At 40.1% G+C, this 22726-nt stretch overlaps 1 protein-coding gene across 3 annotated transcripts in view; it reads right to left on the reverse strand.

Moving 5' to 3' along the window:
• The window catches only part of BMPR1A (bone morphogenetic protein receptor type 1A), an 80624-nt gene that overhangs the window by 24350 nt on the left and 33548 nt on the right, over positions 1-22726 (reverse strand). Inside the window, exon 1 of one of the 3 annotated variants that reach the window (XM_077350615.1) lies at positions 21546-22528. The exons of the other annotated variants lie outside the window; for them this stretch is intronic. The gene's annotated coding sequence lies outside the window, so the exon portion shown is untranslated. Of the gene's footprint in view, positions 1-21545; positions 22529-22726 lie in introns of those variants that run through there. 3 annotated transcript variants of the gene reach the window in all.

Genomic DNA, 22726 nt, shown 5'->3' on the forward strand with positions numbered 1-22726 from the left:
CATTCTGTTCCTTTCTCTCACATACTTACAAAACCATTCCTCATTGGATTACAGACCTCAGCAATTCTAAACACAAAGTAATTTGCATCTTTTACTTATCTCATTTCAAATATATACTGGTCCTTTTTTAAGAATCCATTTTCTAAGAAAGAATGCATCACTTTCAATCATCATTCCTATAGTAACAGAGCATCAATGTTCATACCATTGTAGCAAATCAAGCTAAAGATACTCAGGGTTTTGAACAGTGGACAAATACCTGCAAGGGGAGATGCTCTCGCTTTTAAATGTAACACAGTCCACAAAGTTACATTTTATAGAAGAAAGGGAGCCAAATGGCACTAAAGTTACAAGAACCTTATTCAAAGTTTTATTCCAGATATATAAGCTTTGTATGCAAGCATGCTTCTTCAGATAAGCTTGCACAGGAAAGTTTATATCTTGAATAAAACTTGGTTGGTCTTAAAGGTGCCACTGACTCAAACTTTGTTCTGCTGCTTCAGACCAACACAGCTACCCACCTGAAATCTAAAATTACAAGATCATTTTTCAAGAACAAAGTGAGGAAAACATGGCTAATTTGAAACGCGGTCATTGCAGAACTCTCTAGATGCAGTTTCTGCAGCAATTAGTCGAGGGGAACTAGGTCTCCAAGGAATAAACAGCAATTCGGACACCTAAGCAGTTAATAGACATAATACAGATTGTGTGCTAAAATGGACAGAATCCCAATTTTGCCTCTCTTTGGCCTCTTGTTTGAATGGCTTGACCCTTTCACCTCTGTCAGCCTGGCGCTATTCTTGAATGAAAAAAAATTGTATTTGTTCAAGGATGTGCTGCAATTACCGCTGGTGGTTGCTTCTACCATAAATAACTCAATCTGTCGGCTGGCAGGATTCAAGAACTTTTCATTTTAATTAGTGCTTCATAAGCATTTAACATAGGGACAAATTACTAACAGAGCGCAGAGGTGTCTGTCACTTTCAATTTGCGCATGCAGGGGGGCCGGCAGCCCTCGACCTGTGCCCTACTTTTCACACATCTGTGACTTCTTAGTAATGAAGAAACAAAGCAGCTTCCTCATCACGAGAAACAGAACCGCTGCAGTGAGATGATTTATCTAGGCATAGGCAGATCCCTGTAACCTGGTGGATGCCAAATGCATATTAACTCTGTACAACATATCAGCATACTTCCTTGGGATTTAAACCAGGCTGCTTGTCTTTTCAGTCTCTGATTTTCCATTTCTTCTATTTTCTTATTTTTTTTAAAAAAAATATCAGATCTTATATTAATTTCATAACTGTTTTTTTTAATTTTAGGATGCATGTTGTCATCCTGAGGAGGCAATATATACATACTACCATTGTAAATAAATGTCTGGGGAAGTTCCATTCCCTACACCCTCAACAGAACATATAAAACATTTTCAATGCTACCCCATAAAAGGTATCTCAAACTGAACAAACACATATTAATCCAAGATTCTGATTCTTTTTAAAACCCTCAGTTTCTTGGTAATGGCTAACTAAAACATTGAATGAATATTGCAGCTTCCACGGAGGTGTGAAAAAATCTAGAAAGCTGAACACAAGCAAGATCAGAAAGAAATTAAAAGGGCAAAGAAATTCCAACTGTTTCAGGCTCACTCAATTTGTTCACCATTGAGAACCCCCTGAAACCCCATAAGTGATGCAATTGTGCAGAATATGGTGGGGAAACATAGCTGTGTACATGCCCACCGAGAGCCCCTCCTCACCCCCTCCAGGCCCATCACTGGCCATTTTGGGAGGGGGGGGGCAGGTTGACAGCCATATATGGTCATATCATCCAATACATATTTAACAATTTTAAAAAATATTTTAAAAATTAACTCCCACTTATTCAGGAAAACCTTCAAGAAACCTCAAGGTTTCATGAAATCTTGGTTGAGAAAGTCTGGTTTAAACTGACAACTTCATTTCCCAGAAAGTGGAATTGGCAACCAGAGGGTTTACTATTTTAGACTTGATTCTTACCAATAGGGAACAACTGATTGACGAGGTAAAAGTTGTGAGTGCACTTGGTAGTAGTGACCATGTGATTTTGGATGATCATCTTTGGGAAGAGAAAAGCTGTATGTAGTTAAACATACACACAAATTTAAACAAACTTAAAAAGTTATGTTGGGTAGAATCCCATGGTCAGAAAAATGTAAGGAGACGGAAGTCCAAGAAGGGTCTAAGTTTCTCAAAAGTGCAATACTAAAGGCATAATAGCAGACAATTTCCTTGAGAAGGAAAATGGGGAGGAACCTAAACAAACCAGGTTGGCTCCATAAACAGCATTCAAAAGAATTGAATAATAAAAAAAGACTCATTTAGGAAATGGAAGGAGTCCCTTATAACCAAGGAGCAATATGAACAACCAATACTTGTAGGGAGAATGTTAGAAAAGCTAAAGCTCAGTATGAGTTTAGGCTAGCAAGAAATGCTAAGAACGAGAAGAAAAGGTTCTTTAGTTATATTTGAAGAAAAAGAATAGGGACATGGTAGGACCATTGCAGGAACCAGAAAGTGACATTGTAACACAGGGGTAGTCGAACTGTGGCCCTCCAGATGTCCATGGACTACAATTCCCAGGAGCCCATGCCAGCATTCACTGGCAGGGGCTCCTGGGAATTGTAGTCCACGGACATCTGGAGGGCCGCAGTTTGACTACCCCTGTTGTAACAGGTGATGAAGAGAGGGCTGAATTGCTTCATTCCTCCATCTCTTCAGTCTTCTCTTGCAAGGGGAATCATGCTCAACATGACAAAATAATTCCATGTGATGGGAGTTGTGGCCTAGGATCACTGTAGGGTTAAGTCCATAAACACCTAGTCTCTTTAAATTAAACCTAATCTTCTGGGCCGGATGAATTGCATCCAAGAGTACTAAAATAACTTGCAGATGTAATTTCTGAGCCATTATTTTTGACAATTCTTGGAGAACAGGTGAAGTGCCAGAAGACTGGAGGTGGGCAAATGTTGTTCCTATCTTCAAGAAGGAGAAAAAGGAAGATCCAGGTAACTACCGACTCATCAGCTTGACGTCTATAGCTGGTAACATTTTAGAACAAATAATCAGAATAACCTTATTTCTTTTTTTGAGAGTTACTACCTTGCTAAATCATGGGATTGCTGTGGACATTGTTTACTTTGATTTCTGTAAGGCCTTTGATAAGGTTCCTCATAATATTCTTATTGGCAACTTGATAAAATGCAGTATGGATCTTATTACTGTTAGGTGGTCGAGAAACGGTTGACAAATCACACCCAAAGGGTGCTTATAAATGGTTCATCATCTTCTTGGAGAGGAGTGATGAGTTATAAATGGTTCATCATCTTCTTGGAGAGAAGTGCCTCAGAGATCTGTCCTGGACCCTGCGTTATTCAACATACTCATAAATGATTTGGATGAAGAGGAATAGAGGGGGTGCTTATTAAATCTGCAGTTGATACTAAACTGGGAAGAGTAGCAAACACACCAGAGGACAGAATCAGGATACAAGATGATCCTGACAGGCTGGAAAACTGGGCTATAATGAATTGAATAAAATGAATTTTAAAAGTGAAAAATGTAAAGTTCTGCATTTAGGTAGGAAAAATCAAATGCATCACTATAGGATGGGTGAGACATATCTTGACAGTTGTATCAATCAATCAATATTTATTTACGGTCATTCAGACCAAAATTAAAATACAAGCAATTAAAAGCTAAGACAATTTAAAAAGAGAAAAAACAGTAATAGTACTATAAAATTTTTAAAAGATCTGACAACATAAAAATGTTAAGATGTTACATTCAATGTTTAAAACATAGTTTAAGTTGCCAGTGACAAATGGCTCTTTGTACTTCTGAAATTGGATCAGAGAGAAATTTTCTGATCCACATACATAGTACGCAATTTCATGGCGGCAGTGCAAAATTTAGCTGTGCAGAGAGTTATTTGCCTGTCTTTGTCTTGCAGCAGCATCTTGACTTTCTCCTTTGGGGAAGATCTTGGGTAGGTGTTCAAAATTGGCTGTAAAAAGTTACATCTGATGGTATCATAAATTGGGCAGAACAGAAGCACATGTTTGTCTGACTCTATCCGTCCGCTGACTTGGCAGTTGTATGTGTAAAAAGGATCTGGGGGTCTTAGTACACCATACACTGACCATGAGTCAGCAGTGTGATTTGGTAGCTAAAAGGGCAAACGGGATTTGGGGCTGTGTTAAAAGAAGTATAGTATCCAGATCACACAAGGTGATGTTACCACTTTATTCCACTCTGTGTTCAGTTTTGGGCACCACAAATGAAGATGTAGACAAACTGAAGTGTGTCCAGAGGAGGGCTATAAAGCCAGCTCAGGGAAGTACTGCCCCTTGCTCATGACTTCAACAGCTTTTTTTTGTTCCCCAAGACATGTAACTGCAATTCTTGGGTTTGTGACCCACCTCTAAGGCTAGGTAGCTTTGTAGTCTTCCCTTTTAAAGACTTGATGAGCTGATGACCTACCTTTTCTTTCACCCTGAATGACACAACCCACCGGAAAGAATTTATGCTAGGAAAGTATTTATACTAAACTGTTGTTATTCAGCAACAGATCTTGCACACTCCTATTCTTTACTTGTTGCACACAAACGTACTTGGCTGGGCAGCCTTGTTGGTGCCACTGGACTCAAACTTAGTTCTCACACATTTGCTAACTTTCATTACCTGTATGCTAATTTGCTGCTATTCACAGGTCTTACCAACTGCTTTAATCCACTCTTAGCTCAGTTACTTATGCATCTTGACTCTTAATTAGCCCTTTCTGACAACTAGCCCAATGGGTGAGAAAGTTTTGTTTTAAAGTGAAGAAGTGTGCACAAACACAAAAGCTTATTATATCCAGAATTATCCTTTATTGGTCATGAACGAGCTACTGGATTCATACCAATTTACCTTACTTATGATTCACCCATCAAAAAGTGCTATCATACATCCTTGTTTGCCCTTGGTCATTTGCTGAAAGTCTTTGGCCTTCAAAATCTCAAGAGCTCCAGTGGTGGAAAGACCACAAAAAGACCCATTTCTATGCTGTGGCTTGAATTCAACTCAAGCGATGTAAGAGGGTGCTCTTTGTTGATTTAAAAAGACAGCTTCTCAGGAAAGTGGATGATTAATTGGATAAACCTGGGATGCTACCTTAGTTTTTATTTTGTGTCATCCCCCAAATTCTATGCTTTTTAAATGTGTAATAAACAAGGTGATTAAACATTCTGATTTGATTTTCATTTATACACACACACACACATTATATATATATATACACACACACACACACACACACATATATACATATATATATACACACACACACACACACACACACACAGAGGGAGAGGGAGACTCTGAACAAGAGGGTAGTATCAAATCAATTCTGAAATAAAATATAAAATCACTGAAAGATGTAATCAAAAAAATACGGATAACAAAGGAGCAGTGTTTCCTTACTTATTTTAAACTAGCAAAAAAGCCTGTTGTACTTAAAAATACAAAAGGCACTAGCCTTCCTTCTCCCCTGCTCCCTGAGCAGGCCCACTGAGCCCTGGAGAGTTAAGCCTAGCTTACTGTGGGCTGGCATTTCTTCCGCATAGAGGAAATTGGAGGGGGATAGAGCCAGGGGCAGGACATCCTACCTGATTGGGAGTTAGGCAATGAGTCCCAACTCCTCCCATCACTCCTTTCCATTTTATTTATATGTTCAGACAATAAGTCTTCCTTCATGTAATATCACTTACTTTTTCTTTGCTAATTCATACAGAACTTCCTGTGCAGAATTTTTTAAATTCCCATTGGTTTTCTAGATACTATTGTAACTTGTATCCAGAACTGTTAAATATCAAATGAAAATGCACACCTATAATTTTCAACTGCAATATATTAGCATATATGGGGGGTGTCCCTATTCATGGTTGTACCAACCCAATACAAAAAATTGTGTATCCCAGAGGTCCACAATGTGGTGCTCATGGGTGTCCCGGTACATGCCAATACGTTTTATGATTACAACTACTTCAATACAAGAAAAAACCCTGTGGCATAGCTGGCAAAATCAACCAAAAATTTCAAAGGTGCATATAAAAGTTGTCTTCTTTTTTACTCCAATATGTGACACGGCTCCAGCATTGAATAACTTGTTTCACCTTTGCTTTGTCCTAGCATATTTCATCTGAAAAGATATGAAATATGACAAATACAGAAAATACAAACAAAGCCATTATAACATCTAGAAAAACAACGCTCCATGTATTTAATATCTTCCAAATGCTTACCAGCACAGAGAAAAATTGTCACTCTCAAGCAATACACCTGCAATGCATGCATGCAGTCTGCTTCCTTATGTGGACACATAAGCCACCACAGTAAACCACATCTTTGCTAATAGTCCCCAGCTGAATGGAGTAAGAGTTAAATGTAAACAGCTGAAGGCAATTACCTGAGCTTTGGCTGCAATCAAACTGTCATTAGATCATCTTTGACAGCTGTCAAAACAGTAAATCAGAAGATTATCTTTGACAGCTGTCAAGATACAGGACTATTTTCAAAGGTTTTCAATCTGCTTTAACAGGTCCAGTATTAAGCCATTGCAAAAAAGGGATATTTATAAGCAGACATCACAATAATATATTATTTACAAAAAACTTAAATCAATCTCTGCATTAATTCATTGGGGCACCGAAGTTCCAAGACAATGAATTAAGGATGCTTCTTTTATGTAACTGTAGTTTGGTAACATCTTTTGATGGACATAATGTTGAGGTTGAAACAGATAATGAAGAACGTTAAGTTGCCCGCTATGCCGGTGTTTTTCAATTACTGATGCTGTTGTACTCTTGTCCTGTGGCTGCCTATTCTTATTTGTGAATACATTTTATGGTACCTGACAAGTGTTTTAAGGAAGTGGGTGGGACCATGTAGAGCTTTTGTCCAGCAGGGCTTCTGATTGGCTGTGCAGATTTTTTTAAAATGGTGCTTTGGCAGTAACTGCCATTGCACTGCACTGTGTTACTAAAGTTAAGCTGTGGCAAACTATTGGATTTTATTCATGAGCTGATTATTCACATCTGGACATACTTGAAATTTTTTACCCAACTATATCTATGGATGAATTCTGTGTGAGTACATTCACCCAGTGAAAGGATCCATGGTCTGCTTTATAAGCTAGCATCCAACCACAAGATATATGAGATACCATCTCCTGGTCAGGACTGATTTATATTGTTTATTTTCTGGATGCATTTCTAAAAAACTGTGATCACTGAGGCAGGCCTTTTGAGGATGAAACACATATGGTCTTGTGTTGATCATTTGACATTTACATCAACTTTGTATAGGAAATTATAACAGCTTGATAATCAGGCCATGCATTTTTAATTATTTTATTGTGTACATTATCTAATAAATATTTATTTTAATACAAATTTTATTTGCTATAGCCTCAAGCATTCCCAGTATATTTGAGGTTGAGCTTGTTTTCCCTTTCTTCATTGTTTGCAGAAAGGAAGGACTCTGTTTTTGCAATAGTATGCATAAGGAGAAGCAATATGATTTGGTGATAAGAGTCAGATTAATGCCTGTAGTACAGGGTGGAAGGTGACACTTTCAAAATGAGAGGAATACCAGGAAAAGAAGGTGAGAAGTATGGTTTTTGACTTATTGAAACTGATATGACGATGAGACATCCAAAGGAAAATAGCACAAAAGCGACTGGAACTGTGGTGTCTGACCCAAGTCCCTGACAGCTGAAAACCTAATTGGAAAAAACACAAATAAAAAATATTCTTTTCCCAAACAACAGAATAACAAAAAGATAGGTTGGACAGAGAAGTGGCTCTCTGAGGAAGTTGAATAGGAACTGGGCCTCACCCCATAGTGACTGTACTGTGTGAGAAATCATATAGCCAAGAAGAAAAGTCAAATTCTCCCTTTGATGGAGATTTGCAGGTTCCTTGCTGTGGCCTTTCATCTGTAAATCAACTAGCAGACTCAGCAGAGCCCATGAAGAATACAGTAAAAAGTGACAGGGCTCTAGCATCACCTTCTTAATATGAAGTGATGGTAAATGACTCCAGACCAGTACCAATGGTTACTTGCTATGTTAAGGTAATTTGGAAAAGACATACTTCACTAATCTCATGTTACTACTGGAAGGTTAGGTTATGGAGATTGGAAGAAAAAACTTATTTCCAGCGAGTAGAGGAGCAGGAGAAGGCTGTGATGAGGCAAAAACTTTATATGGACAGCTGGAAAGATTGAAGTGTGCTTGAATGAAGATGGAACAGTGATTTGGGCAGAGAAAGGCACTAACCAGGTTATCCCAAGATAGCATGAATCTTCGTTTTCAATCTACTCTGGAAGCGATGGGGACATCTGAACAGCATGAACTAACCCTAGTTAATGGGCAGTTCTTTTAAATTACTCCACGTATATAAAACCTATCCCCCCCTTTTTTTTGCTATTTCTTTCATTTTTCCTTAATTAAGACTGCAAGGTGTTTTGCTTTGAAGCATCTGAATCACTTTTTAAACTCAAGTTTACATCACATTAATGGTACTTGATGCACTAATTCTTACGGTTACTAAAATTAGTCACCATGAATTACATGAACATACTAGTTCTGGCTCCTGGACACCTGCTTTACCTCATTTGGACTATTTTTTTGCTTGAGGTTTTTTTTAGGTTCATTACTTGAGGCTCTATCTGTACCATAAATAATGCCAGACAGGGATGGTGGGAGGAGTTGGGACTCATTGCATACCTGATTGGCCATCCATCCATGAATGACTAATCAGGTAGGCTGTCCTGTCCCTGATTTACAGTCCATCCAACGAACAGCCAATCAGGTAGGATGGCTCACCCCTGGCTGGCCACAGCCCCCTACACTGCCAGTCCGTCAGCCCGCTCCACTGATCATGAGCTGGGAGGAGGGGGGAGGGGACCTTGGATTGCAGCTGGGACTGGGGCTTGGGAGGGAAGGGAGACAAGCCCTGGCCTCGCCAGCGTGGGGGGGGGGGCAGGAAAGGCTACAACCCCCACCAGTGCTACCCCCACCCCAAGAGGCCTACTGCAGCCTCTCCATGCCTTGGCGGGCCTGCCTGGGGCGGGGGGGGGAAGGAGGAGGCAAGACCCGCCAGTGCTCTCCTCTGCTCCAAGAAGGCCCACTGCAGCCTCTCCAGGCCATAGTAGGCCTGCCTGGAGCAGGGGGGGAGAAGGCCAGCATGCGTTGTATTTTAAATCACAGCAGGCTATTTTGCTAGTTAACAGACATTTGCTGGTATTTACTGAACCATATCTGCTGCTACTGTTAACTCAAGTCATCTAATTTGATCAGGCATATAAAGTAATCTATTTGGCTCATTTATTTGTCATTTGCTTCAATTACACCTGATTGAATTTTTCCTAGATTAATTTATGAGATTTAACAGAGTTGGGTACATAGTATAGTTGCTTCCAAGAGGAAGATTTGCCCCTGTTTGGCATTCAACCAACTAAAGCAGCTTTTTAAGAATGTCCACATGATGTCCCATAATCTCACTGTTGCTGTATGGACAGGCCTAATGGAGGACTCCTTATAGAGGAAGCTGGCTGAAGAATGTTAACAGGTGCAATGGACTATAGAAAGAGAAGAGGTTCAATAACTCTGAAGATCTCTCTAAAGTAACAGATTTCATTTTTGAAAGATATGGAAAAGAGCTCCGGTGGACTAGAGAAAATGTCGCTGAGTCAAGCAAAAGGCAGAAAAAAATGATCTGTTGGTGCTTCACTGCCACTGTGACTCCCTCTGCATTCAGAGCAGCAATGACAGCTATATGGACAATTGTTCCTGGATGAAAGCAGTCTCTATACCACAAGGTACCAATGAATTTTAATGGAAGTACTATTGGGATTACCCTGACCTGTATAGCCAAGGATAGCCTGATCTTATCAGATCTCAGAAGCAAAGTAAAGTCAACCCTGCAATGTATTTGAATGAGAGCCCTCAAAGGAATACCAGGGTGCTGGTGCAGAGGCAGGCAACAACAACCACCTCTAAATGTCTCTTCTGGGGTCACCATAAATCTGCTATGACTTTGATGGCACTTTCCACCAACACAACTCTGATTAGCTGGAAACAACTAAGATTGCCGCTGACATAAGATGAGAGTAAATCCTTATGATACAAATGCAAGTCTAAATAGTGGGTTGATTGTTTTTAATAGAAACACAAGGAAACAGTTACTGGGGGAATACCTTTAGATTAAAAGGATGAGGAATAGTTCCCTAGCATACTACACTTGATCTTAGCCAAAATGCTGAAAAGCGATAACTTTAGCATTGCATGTGACTAACAATATCTTTACGAAGCAGTTTCCAAAATTAAAAAAAACTTTCTTTTAAATGAAAAGGAGAAAAATACAGTATCAGACTAGAGTAAAAACAGTTCAGATAATAAACTACATGGTAGATATTAAAACACATATAGTTCTGGAAAATATTAATATAGTTTTGGAAAATATCACTCTATTTGCAAATAAATTTGTAACACTGGAACAAAGGTTTGAATTACAGAAAAGAAAACAATGGAATAAGAAAGCCAGATTTGAAAAACAGCTAAGGAAAAAGCAAAGACACATCCAGTTAATTTACATTAATTTTAACTTAAAATTTAAGTTTGTTAAGTTTGTATGGGGTACAGATTATGAGTGTACCTGTGGCCAGGAATTTGGGGGAATTTGATGCCTCTCTGTCTATGGAGGCTCAGATCATGAAGGTAGCCCAAGTAGCTTTTTACCATCTGAGCCAAGCTAGACTACTGTCCTCAGAGCACCTGGCCATGGCGATCCATGCACTTCGAGATTAGACTTCTATATCTTGCTCTATGTGGGCCTTTCCTTGTCTCTGACCTGGAAATCGCAGTTGGTACAAAATGCAGCTGCTCAGGTCCTCACAAGATCATCCTGGAGGGATGCTGAGGCAACTGCATTGGTTTCTAATTAGCTTCTGGATTAGTTTCAAGGTTTTGGTTTTTACCTTCAAGGCCATTTGTGGCCAGGGCCCTGCATATTTGAGGGACCACTTGTCTCCTTATGTCCCCCAAAGAACTCTTCGCTCTGCAAGTATGAAACTGCTGGTTGTCCCTGGCCCAAGGGAGGCATATGCCTGGCCTTGACTAGGGCCAGGGCCTTTCTGGTCCAGGTCCCGACCTGGTGGAATGAACTTCTGGAAGAGCTGAGGGCCTTGACGGAGCAGTCAGCGTTCCACAGGGCCTGTAAAATGGAACTGCCAGGAATTTGGTTGAGGCCAAGTCAGGAAGATCTGGTCCCTCCTTGCTTAGGCCCCTATATAAGCCCTGTAGAGGCATTGGCCTCAGTCAGCTGGGCATGGAAGCTCCTCCCGAGGATGATGGTGGACCACTGAGGACTAGCGTAGCCTGATGTCATCAGCTGTGGACAGGGGTGGGAGGAGGGAAATAGATTAGTTTTGTCTACCATGAAGTTTGCTGTTGTTGTTTATGGGGTTTATTGTCTTTATTGTAACCCACCATGAGCCAGCTGTGCTGGGAGTGGTGACTAATGAATACAAGCATAAATAAATGTCAATCATATTTTTCCTTGCTCTTAAGAGAATACTGAACAGCAATAGGAGGCTATGCAGGTAATCCCCCCAGGAATCAACATTAGAGAGTCAATGGTTTACAGTGCAATTTTAAATACAGTTACAGTCTTCTAAACCCACAGTCTTCTAAACCCATCCTTCAGTTGATTTATACGGGTCTGTTTAGGATTGCACAGATGCTGAAGAATCCAAAACAGTTAATGACAGCAATAGATTTCCTGTAACATTAATATACTGAACTAGGGATATGCACGTTAATTTAAAAAAAAATGTCGTGAATTGATCTGCGTTCCCATGATTTGATATACCCAAATGGATTTGGTTACATTGGAGCCTACCAAACAACTGTTGGTCTGCCAGAGAGACATTTAAAGAACCTGACAAACAGCTGTTTGCGAAGTCCTTAAACATCAGCTATTTTGCAGAGTATATTTCTCCAGCAGATCCACCAAACAGCTGATCCTGAAGATGGGGTCTTTAAATTTCTCCCCAGCAGTCCCCTATAACTATCTCCCCAAACTCTCTGTAGCCTCGAGGCTGTCTGGTGGGGAGAAAGAACCTGCCCAACAGCTCAAGAAGAGCTATTTGGCAGGATTTCTCAATCAGCCAAATCTCAAACAGGAGTTTTTAAGCAGAATCTCATATAAAATAAACAGAACTCAATCTTTTAGATCATGTACTAAGACTTTTTGGGAAGTACTAATAAGACTACCAAAGGTGTGGCAATTAAGTCGGTGAATTTAACATGGTATGTAATCTTACTAACAAAATATCTTCAGGATGAAATACCAGTGTGAATATTTTTCCTGTTGATTCTAAGAAATAGTTGAAACTGGAATTTTAAGGATGTGCAGAATTAAGGGACCATATCTTGTTCTAGTAGGCATATTTCTCACTTAAAGTAGGATTATTATCTTCTTCTACAGAGATGGCGAAATATACCTATTGGAATAAAAGAAGAGTAATCTATGATCACATGAAAAACCTTGGAGGCTACCTCAAAGGAACAGCCAACTGATAAAAGTAAAGGAATATTTTAGATTAAGTAGTGACTGTGACTGGCCCTACAAAACATGGGAGGATTTCAGAGGAGTTCAAACTAACTTTCTTATTTGTAGATTTATGAAAACAGTCAATTGTGAATGCTTGATGTCATATAGCTTAAGGAGAGGCACTCTCTCTTCTATCTAATCAGTATTAGTAGCCATGGTAATAAAAGTTATAAATGCAACAGGGAAGACTAATTTCATTTAAGCTCTGCAAGAAAATACATCATGCAATTAAGGATCTCACTTGGATACTCAATAACAGAGGCTCAATCTGTTCCTCATAGATTGAATATAAGGAAGAACCATGTGAACAATTTGATCTTTGGTCCATCAAAATCAGTATTGTCTACACAAGTTCTCAGGCATAGGCATTCCATGTCAGCTACTGCTAGATCCTTCTACTGGAGATGCCATAACATGGGACCTTTCAAATGCGAAGCAGATACTCTTATCACTGAACCTTGGCCCCTCTCTATATATTGTTTAACCTGGATTGCCAAGGCAAGCCTGATTCCGTCAGATCTCAGAAGTTAAGCAAGGCTAACCCTGGCTAGTATTTGGATGGGAGACTTCAAGAAATTTGGATAGTAGTTCCTCCAAACACTAGGGATCATGACACAAAGGCAGGAAATGGCACACCATCTCCAAACATCCCTTGCCTGGGTGCTAGAAAATCCTCAGATCTCCTGACTACACTACACATGCCATATATACAACAAATATAATAATAATAATAATAATAATAATAATAATAATAATAATAATAATAATAATAATAATAATAATAATGGTTTAACCTTGCTGGAATAGTAACTGTTTCAGCTGCTGGAAATTCTGCGTTGTTCTGAGCAGCTTTTACACTACTGGTAGAGCTATCCTTTACAACAGTGGTCCCCAACCTTTTTATCACCGGGGACCGGTCAACGCTTGACAATTTTACTGAGGCCCATCAGGGGGAGGGGTTGTCCTTTGCCAAGGGACATCGCCGCCACCTCAGCCCCTGCTCCACATGATTTCCCTGACTTCCTGCCGCCCACTGGGGGGCACTGCCAGCAGCAGCTGCGCAGTGCCATGCAGAAAGGGAGCCCCAGCCATGGCAGCCGTTGGAGAGCACCAAAGGTGAGCCAGCGGCAGAGTGGCAGGGCAGACCCCGAGGCAGCAGCCAGGGAGAAGGACGAGGAGGAGCCGTGGCCCAGTACCGACTGCTCCACGGACCGGTACCGGTCCCCAGACTGGGGGTTGGGGACCACTGCTTTATGACACAAGTTGGCTTCTGTAATTTCTGCTGTTTGTAAGCATTATTGTCAAATTCCCATTCCATTGTTTTCTTGGAAATTTCTCTCCAATTGGCAGTAAATTATCTGTAGAATTACTGATCCTGAGAAAACAAATCCACAACCCTATTACAACGAAAATCTCCTGGAGAAGATCTGCTTTACAACCAGCTTAGGTTCTTCAGTTCAATTTGAACAAATGTGCGTTCCTGTTTTGTTTTTAATTCCATTTATTTATTTTATTGCGTGATTTATATACTTCCCCCTCATGTTACTACATGGAACTCCTTTCTTTGGTTCTGGCCAATTCTAGTAATCAAAGCAGTGTACTTCACAGTTAACAACTGATGTTTGCCTTTAAAACAAACAGACACTAGCTAGCCCATATTTCTAACAGAAATTTCCAAAGGAGAATACGAGAGACTAGTTCTTTCTGTAGGGTTAGATACTATGATTCTGTCCTATGGCACTGGATACTGTCTTCAGCAAAAGAGGTGTATTCCAATCTGTTAGAAGAAGGCTCCAACACTAGCAAAACAGAATCAGAGGATCCAGTTGATAGTTAATACATGCTTATACCCAGAATAAAACTTTGTTTGTCTTAAAGGTGATACTGGACTGAAACTTGGTTCTGTTGCTTCTGAACAACACAGCTACCCAACTGAATCTAGCCCAACCTTAGTAACTTTTACTTGAACCTTCAATTTCAAACAAAATTGCACTATATTGCAAACCAAAGGACTATATGAAACAGCTCACACCATTTTCCCCATTCTTTTCATTATTATTCTTGTAACTGTGAGGGATGTTTGTCTGTCTCAGTCTGTCTGGCAGAGACTGACTAACTCAAAGTCACTCAGCAAGCTTCAGACCTTGTCCTTATTAAATATACTAACCTTCTTGGCTGGTAATAAAGGTGCAAAAGTTACTTAGCAATGGAAACCACAAACAAGCAAGGCTATGCCCAACTAGGAAATGCTTTAAGGAACAATGCTTCCAAATGGGATTTAAAAGAGCAAAAGGAATCACCTTAATGTACAGGCATAAGGCTAGTCACTATTCAACTGTGAAGTATGCAACCATTTGTTTAAAATTAATAATGTCAAATTAAAAGGTTTTGCTTTTTCACTATATGACTACACTGTAGAGAACTTGTAAAATTCTTTAATCACTGTGTCAAATATTTAACAGCTTTATATATTCCATTTAAGGTTTGTTTACAGATTAGCTTCGAACTGGAAACAAGGAAGTCCAGGTCCATTTTTTAAGCACAAACTTATGATCGTGCAGGACTAGAAACTCTATTTCTGACATCAATGAGATTTGACAGGTCTGCTTCCTGAAAAGTCATTATATCAGAGTAAAATCCAGAACAATGAAAGATCTAAGTACTGGGAATGCTGCACTCCCACATCACGTTTTGTTTTATAGCTGCAATAATGTGCTACTGCTCTCAGTGCAGAGCTTAATATATACTACTTTCAGAAGACACAATGCATTAAATTGAATTCTATTGCTGGAGATCCTACAGCTGGCTAATTGGTGAATGTGGTATTAATTACAGGAAAAAAAGGTTTACTATCACATTCAGGAAAATGTTCTATTTACTGCAGTAAACTGAGGTTTACTGTTAAAAAATGATGCTAACGTGCTAAGAAGCTGTATCAAGAATTCCTCTTCTCACTTTGAATACAATAGGTCATTGTCTTTATGGACAGCACTAGAATTGTTCAGAAGAAATGTAAACCTATCGTTATGTAGCAAGAATTGTAACAAGGACACCAAGATACTTGAATGCAAAACTGAATACTTCAGAAACAAGTAACCCCCTTAAATAAAATTTTTAGTATTTCTGATCTATACTTGTATACTAACACAAAGATGATGTTTTTGTCTTCAAAGGCTGAGTTTGAATACTCTGTAGAAAACATTCCTAAAAGTTAGTTGTAATTAAAACGTACTGGCCCTTCGGCTGTTGGTAATTTCTCTTTACCCTGACATTTTAACTGCAAATCTAACAAAGCAGAGTGTCAACGAGACAATATTCAAAGCTGATATTTTTGTTTCAATAAGGAGCCTTCAGCAGATATAATAATTTTAAATAAAAATCTTTTTTGCATGAAATTTGAAGTGTAATAGTAGCCAGACACAGTAAGTGCAGCCAAAGCTAGACATTTTCATGTATTAAATACAAAAGACAGATTTCAACAACTCCTTTGTCCCCCCCCCCTCCCCATATTCCAATCTTAATTCTTGCTTTCTATGTAGTAAGGTTTCTTTCTTTGGTCATTTGCCAGTTCCATAAAATAACCTGGAGCAAAGCGTTCCCCTTTTCTTGGGCCCCTCCCCTTAAGCAGCCCTAGGCGCCCTGTCTCATAGGCCTTTCAAGGCATGCTAGACAGCATAGCAGACTTTCTGGCTCCACATCCATTGTTTGCATGGCTGCATTGCTCCTTATCCAGAGAATGGATTAGCATAAGAATACTGTCTTCCCCCTTCAGTAAGCAAGTCTCGTGCCCCCCTCCAGACAAAACACTGAAAGACTTTAGGGATAAAATGGTGTTCCCTAGGACTCTAAAATGCTAAGTAGCCGAGGAGAAGGAAGCTCAGGAATTCTTGTATATACAGAGCAAGAGAAAGAAACGTTAGAATTTTCAGCCCACCTGGCATAACACAGTTTATCCCGTATGAGGGACATACTTTTATGACGAATTAACCAGGATATTTAAAGGCAACATTCTGAATTGAATTTGGATATATTCCAATAGAGTCGGGGGTTTTTTGGGGGGGAGGAATTCACAGCTCTTTCAGGATATCTACACAAGATATGACCTCACTGGTTCTCATTTTTTAAATCTGTGGAATTAGACCCTGGGAGACACACAATATAGATAAGCACTTTAAAAAACACTTTTAAGATATGGAAAATTCAGGGTGAAGATTTTTTTTTAAAACTAAGCACACGGCAGAATTTATGAATCCTCAAATCCAAATATTTGGCTTAATTAAGACATTTAATGAGATTCCCTGAAGCTCATGTTTCAGAGAAGACAAATGGGCAGATCCTTATTCACAGTCCATTGAGAGGAGGGGAGTATACCTACTTGTTTTCTTAGATTAGGGCGGCTGAACTTAGAATCATAGAGTTGGAAGGGGCCATACAGGCTATCTAGTCCAACCCCCTGCTCAACGCAGGATCAGCCCAAAGCATCCTAAAGCATCCAAGGAGAAGGGGGAGATTAACAGGGTATATGCAACAGTGGCAGTATTATTCATGGTCCACTCCTTCTTGGCTATATAGCCAGGCCAGTATAGTGCTATGTACGGAGGCCATTAAAAGTGATTTTAAAGAAACCCTTTGTGCTCCTCAGACAGAGAACCACAAGAACTCTGAGATAAAATGCAGGGAGCTATATTTAAAGTCAGGCTTTCCTGCTTAGATACATGGTCAATGCACTTACATATTTTTCTTAATAAATCATGCTTTAAAAATTTAAAAACAATTTTAAATCAAGGAGAAATGTAATTATACACACACATACTTCAAACTCCAACTTTAGAAAGCACCAGAAAGGTTCTTATAAAGGAGGTCCATATAAACATCTATTTCCACCCAAATAAAAGAACAGCTGCTGTGCTTTCTGGAAAGAGGTGGAGAGATGACAGCACTGTAAAACTGTTCCTAATACTAGATGGGCTCAACTTCCACTAACTAGGACCCCCTGGAACACAAGACATGCATACAGAGACCCTAGTGATGCACAGCATGTTTTTGCTTTGCAAACTCTGTCCATTGCAATGATGCTAGGCTTTCATAATTGCTAAGGCCTATTGTAATACATAGTAGAAGTATGCTATTTTATAATCCCCTACGACATACCAAGATCTGACACTCACAATTAATAAAGTGAATTAGCTCAATTGCACAAAACAAATTAATTCACTGGACAGTTTCAAAACCAACGTAAACACAACTTCATGCTCCAACTTCTACGCTCACATTTTATACAGACTGAGAGGAAGGTTACAGAATAGCATGAATAACTAATCCACAGAGGTTTCCTTACACTTAACAGAAGCAACTTTATTTCAAGGTCAGAAAGATATGTTGTTATTTTACTACAAAGAGTATAAGGAAACTAATTTCAAAGAGGAATACACACAAAACACTCCCACAGAGACTAATTAATTAGACACTAATTAATTTTTATTCTAAAATGTTTGCAGACAAAAGCGCACTTTGAAAAACTCTAGTCCATAAAACTTTGGGGCTAAAATAAAATGTGTCACTGAAATATCATAAGATGCCCATTTAGTTTTCCAGCACAGGATTAACACTGCTATCCCATTTAAACAAAATGCTTGCAACTTGTTCAGAGTTTTGTCTGTCTAATATAGAAGAGTTAGTTGGTTTTTATACCCTGTGTTTCACTATCCGAAGGAGTCTCAACGTCGCTCACAATCTTTTTCCATTCCTCTCCCCACAACAGACACCCTGTGAAGTAGGTGAAGATGAGAGAGCTCTCAGAGGACTGCTCTGGGAGAACAGCTCTATCAGTACTGTGACTAGTCCAAGGTGGCTGCAAGTGGAGGAGTGTGGAATCAAACCTGGCTCTCCAAATTAGAGGCCACCACTCTTAACTACTACACCAAATTGGCTCTATGGGGCGGGGGGAGAGAGACAATGGTAGATAATGAGAGGAAGTACTGTAGCTCCACATCTAGTGTGAATTTTATTCATAAAGGATCCTGGATTGGTTAGGGCAGGGGTAGTCAACCTGTGGTCCTCCAGATGTCCATGGACTACAATTCCCATGAGCCCCTGCCAGCAAATGCTGGCAGGGGCTCATGGGAATTGTAGTCCATGGACATCTGGAGGACCACAGGTTGACTACCCCTGGGTTAGGGGACTAACTTCAAATGGCTACGTGCAAACAAATGGTTGATTTCAACATCCATTTTAAAGCAGACAGGGGGCAAACAAGGCTCTATGTACTTTAAGGGATCCTAATTTGTTATGGTTTACATCACTGTGGGCACATTCTTTCCTAAGAATCAATTTCCTTGAGTTCAAACAATGCAGTTTCTGAAACATCTCTAAAATCAATCTTATTAATCTTTCAGTTACTGGACAAAAGCAGAGTGCAAAGGTAATGTTTACACTTCAACAGTAACAGGTTCTTATCGCCCTTTAGGCTAAAAAAGTGTTAAAATAAGACTGTTCAAAATACTCCTAACACAGAAGAATTAACCCCCAAACGCCCTGACAAACTTTTAGAATCATGCTTATCTACAAATGCAGGAACTGAAAAACTGTCAGCAGGAAATCTCAGTAAGTTTGAAGGCCCAGTGAGTCTGGAAAGGAAAGATGATGGGGTGTAACTCTTTTTGGAAGAAGCAAGTTTACAATGGACACATCTGAAAAGTAAATCTGGGTATTCAGTCTTCACCTGAATGCTTTCCAATGGTTTCCTTTTACCTATTTTTTTAAATGTACTTCTTGAAAATATCTGTGTGCCTAACTTTCTCCCACCCATCTCCAGTCCCAGGTTTTGAAGCAGAATGTCCAAGCTCAACAGCTAACACCATGGCACGACTGCTATAGGAGAAATAGTTTCATTATCCATACCGCAAGCCTTGGGCTCATCAAAACAAGGACTGAAGCTGAACAGACAGCAATAGATCACTTGAGAAACTGTTATCTTTCAATGGAGTCAAGAGCAAGCTATCCCAAGCTAGTTCCAGAGGCAAGAAGGGTGCAGTCAGCACTCACTTTCTCGTGTCCTTTCTGCCTCAAGAGGTGGAAGAAACAAATTAGGAAGGAGATCTCCTGGCTTCTCCTGTTCTTCTCTCAGCACCTCTCCAGTCAACAAGTGGTAGAAGTAAGGGAATGCAGCCATGCTAAATTTAATACAAGATGCTTTCAAATATCTAACTAGCAAGGGTATGTGTCACTATCAGGCCACCCACAGACAGTGCTGTGCTTAGCAGTACAACAAGACTAGCTAGAAAGAAATGGGTGTTTCTGCATGCTTGGGCAACTCCTCCTGACATGCAGAAAATATTAGTTTCTGTAAAAGACTCCCCCACATTCTCCAAAATGCCCTGCTGAGAACAACCACTGGCTACTTTCTAAGAAAGGTCCTTCTCCTCTGAGGACAGGAGGCTATATAGAATCATAGAGTTGGAAGGGACCTCCAGGGTCATCTAAATCCAACCACCTGCATAATGTAGGAAATTCACAACTACCTGCCCAGCCACAGTAACCCCAATTCCATGTCCAGATGATGACCCCGCTCCCAAATAAACCCAAAATCTCAGACCGGTCTGGAGGAAATTTGCCTTCTAACCCCAAAGTGGTGATCAGTATATCATTGGGCATGCAAGAAAGGGCCACAAGAGTCCAACTCAGACACAGTCCTTTCTGTCCGCCCAGTTACAATCTGATACTGGGGAGTAATTCCCACTATTCGCTAAAGGAGGCAGGACGACTTTTCTTCCTCTTCCTGACTCCTTGATGGGAATCACTCTTCCTTCAGTAAAAGACTAATAGATGCAACAAGCAACTTGCAACAGATGAAGTCTAACTAGTAAGGGTCTTAAAAAAAGAGGATTGAGGAGGAATCTGAAATAAGTGCCTTTTTGTACATCACAGCATAGAATGATACAATAGGCTAATGTCCCACAGATGATGATGAAATGGGAGGAACAAGATATCCTCGTGTCCTCAAAGGAGAAAGACCCTTCTTGGTAAGTGATCAATGATTATTCTCCCTTTCAGGCAGAGACATTTTGGTGGGACCTTATAGAGTAGTGCCTTAAGTCCTGGGTGGGTCATCATCATCAAATTCTGTGACATATTGTAGAACCTTTCTGCCAAAGGTGGTGTCTGATAGATAGGTTGATTTGTAGGGCTAAGGAATGTTGGCAGCCAAGAGATCTAAAGATTCTTTGGCAGCCAAGTAAGGGACATTCAGAGGTGGTTTGCTTTCCTGTTTCTATGCCCTAGTTTTTCTTGGAGCAAGTACCACCCAAATCCTTGGAGATGTCCCATCCAAATACTAGTTGGGGTTGACCCTGCTTAGCTTATGAGATGGAAACTGGCTTGTCTGGCCTATCCAAGTCAGAGCTGAAGTTCCAGCAAATTAATTAGAAGGGACATCTTGGACAGGATCCCAGACCTTGAGTTGACATTCTGTCCAGTATCGCAATCCAATCCCTCAGACTTGCATCTGTGAAGATTCATCATTCCTCATAGATGAGATATTATTTTTCCTGTTTAAGGTTTTATCCATCCACCATAACAAATTCTGTGACTTTCAGGGGAACCTTCATTGATGTATCTTGTTTTCTGGCCATTTGTAACTGGAGCAGCCTGTGGAAGTGTCAGAGTTGACATGACCACCTTCTGCCCCGCTGGATTGTGTCCAAGTTGACAACTAGAAAGCCCATGAAGCTAGTGATGTTCATGAGAGATGATATTACCTTTTTATGATTGCTGCCAAAATGTCTTTGGTCTTTAAAAAAAATTTCTTGAGATTAAGAACTAGACAACTTAGGTTCATGTCTATTCGTACCATGAAGTGCTCTAGCCTCTGAATGGAGTTGAGAAAACTCTTTTGCAGATTTATCAGGAATCTGAAGCTCTGGAGGTGATGAATTGTTTCTTGTGCATCCAGAACTGATTGCTGTATGAAAACAGATCTATCAGTAAATCATAGCGATTCAGGTGCAAGTGATGACTCAGACACAATGGAATTTACAAAAAGTTTCTAGGACACCCTCAGAGCAGTTGTCAGCCTGAAGGTTAGGGCTCTGAACTGTAGATGGATGTTCAGTGTAGAAATACATGTACCTGTGATGGGTGGAAAAGATCAGTACAGGAAGGTAAATTTCTGTTAGGTGTAGTGAGGTCAAGAACTCGCCTGGCTCTGAGTCTCTGAGATTGACCTTGGTGACTCTACCTAGACAATGACGAAGGTGAATGAGCTTGAGCTGTAACTGATTCTGTTGTTTGTATTGGATAATTGGTGGCTTCCAGAGTTGATGTTTCATCATTTTGTAAAGTTTTGCTCATTCTGTAAAATAGGAGAGGCTAGGAATCAATCCGGTGGAAGAGCAAATAATTATCTTGAGGCTATGGGATATAGTCCCTATTGCCCACAAGACAGTCTGAGGGTTGTTCCATATTTCTTTGAATTAAAAAAAAATGGCACCCTACTAGCATCTCCTGCAAATCATGCTTTCACAGACTTATTCTCTCTGTCTGATGTGTCCTTTCTGATATTGCCTGAACTCTGGAAATGATAGAAACTAACTGCCTCATTCTGAAGGTCCTTCGGACTGAGTCCACAAGCCTCTCCTACTTTCTTGATGAAATCTAGGCAAGGAAAGTTGCATGCATGCAAAAGTAGTAAGGCTGTGTAATATCTGTGTTCTCCTCATCTGACATTTCTGGGAACATCCCTGGTCTCACCTAGGGATCTGTTCAAAGCATCTTCAAGTAACCTATGGACATTGGCTGGTTGTCAGCCTGCCATGTGGATATCCATAAAGATTCTTCTGGCTGCTGCCAGGAGTCATGGCTCGGGGGGGGGGGGATTAGAGACCAAAGCTGGGTCAGCTGAAAAGAAATATCTTTTAGTAGCCAGTTGGCTCCTTCAATTACTGTACAATTATTGACAGACTAGTAAAAAAGCCCATTGTATCCGAAATACAATGGGCGCTAGCAGAGGGGGGGGAGATTGAGGGACTGGCG

The sequence above is a fragment of the Paroedura picta genome, chromosome 8, assembly GCF_049243985.1.
Source record: "Paroedura picta isolate Pp20150507F chromosome 8, Ppicta_v3.0, whole genome shotgun sequence".
Taxonomy (NCBI): domain Eukaryota; kingdom Metazoa; phylum Chordata; class Lepidosauria; order Squamata; family Gekkonidae; genus Paroedura; species Paroedura picta.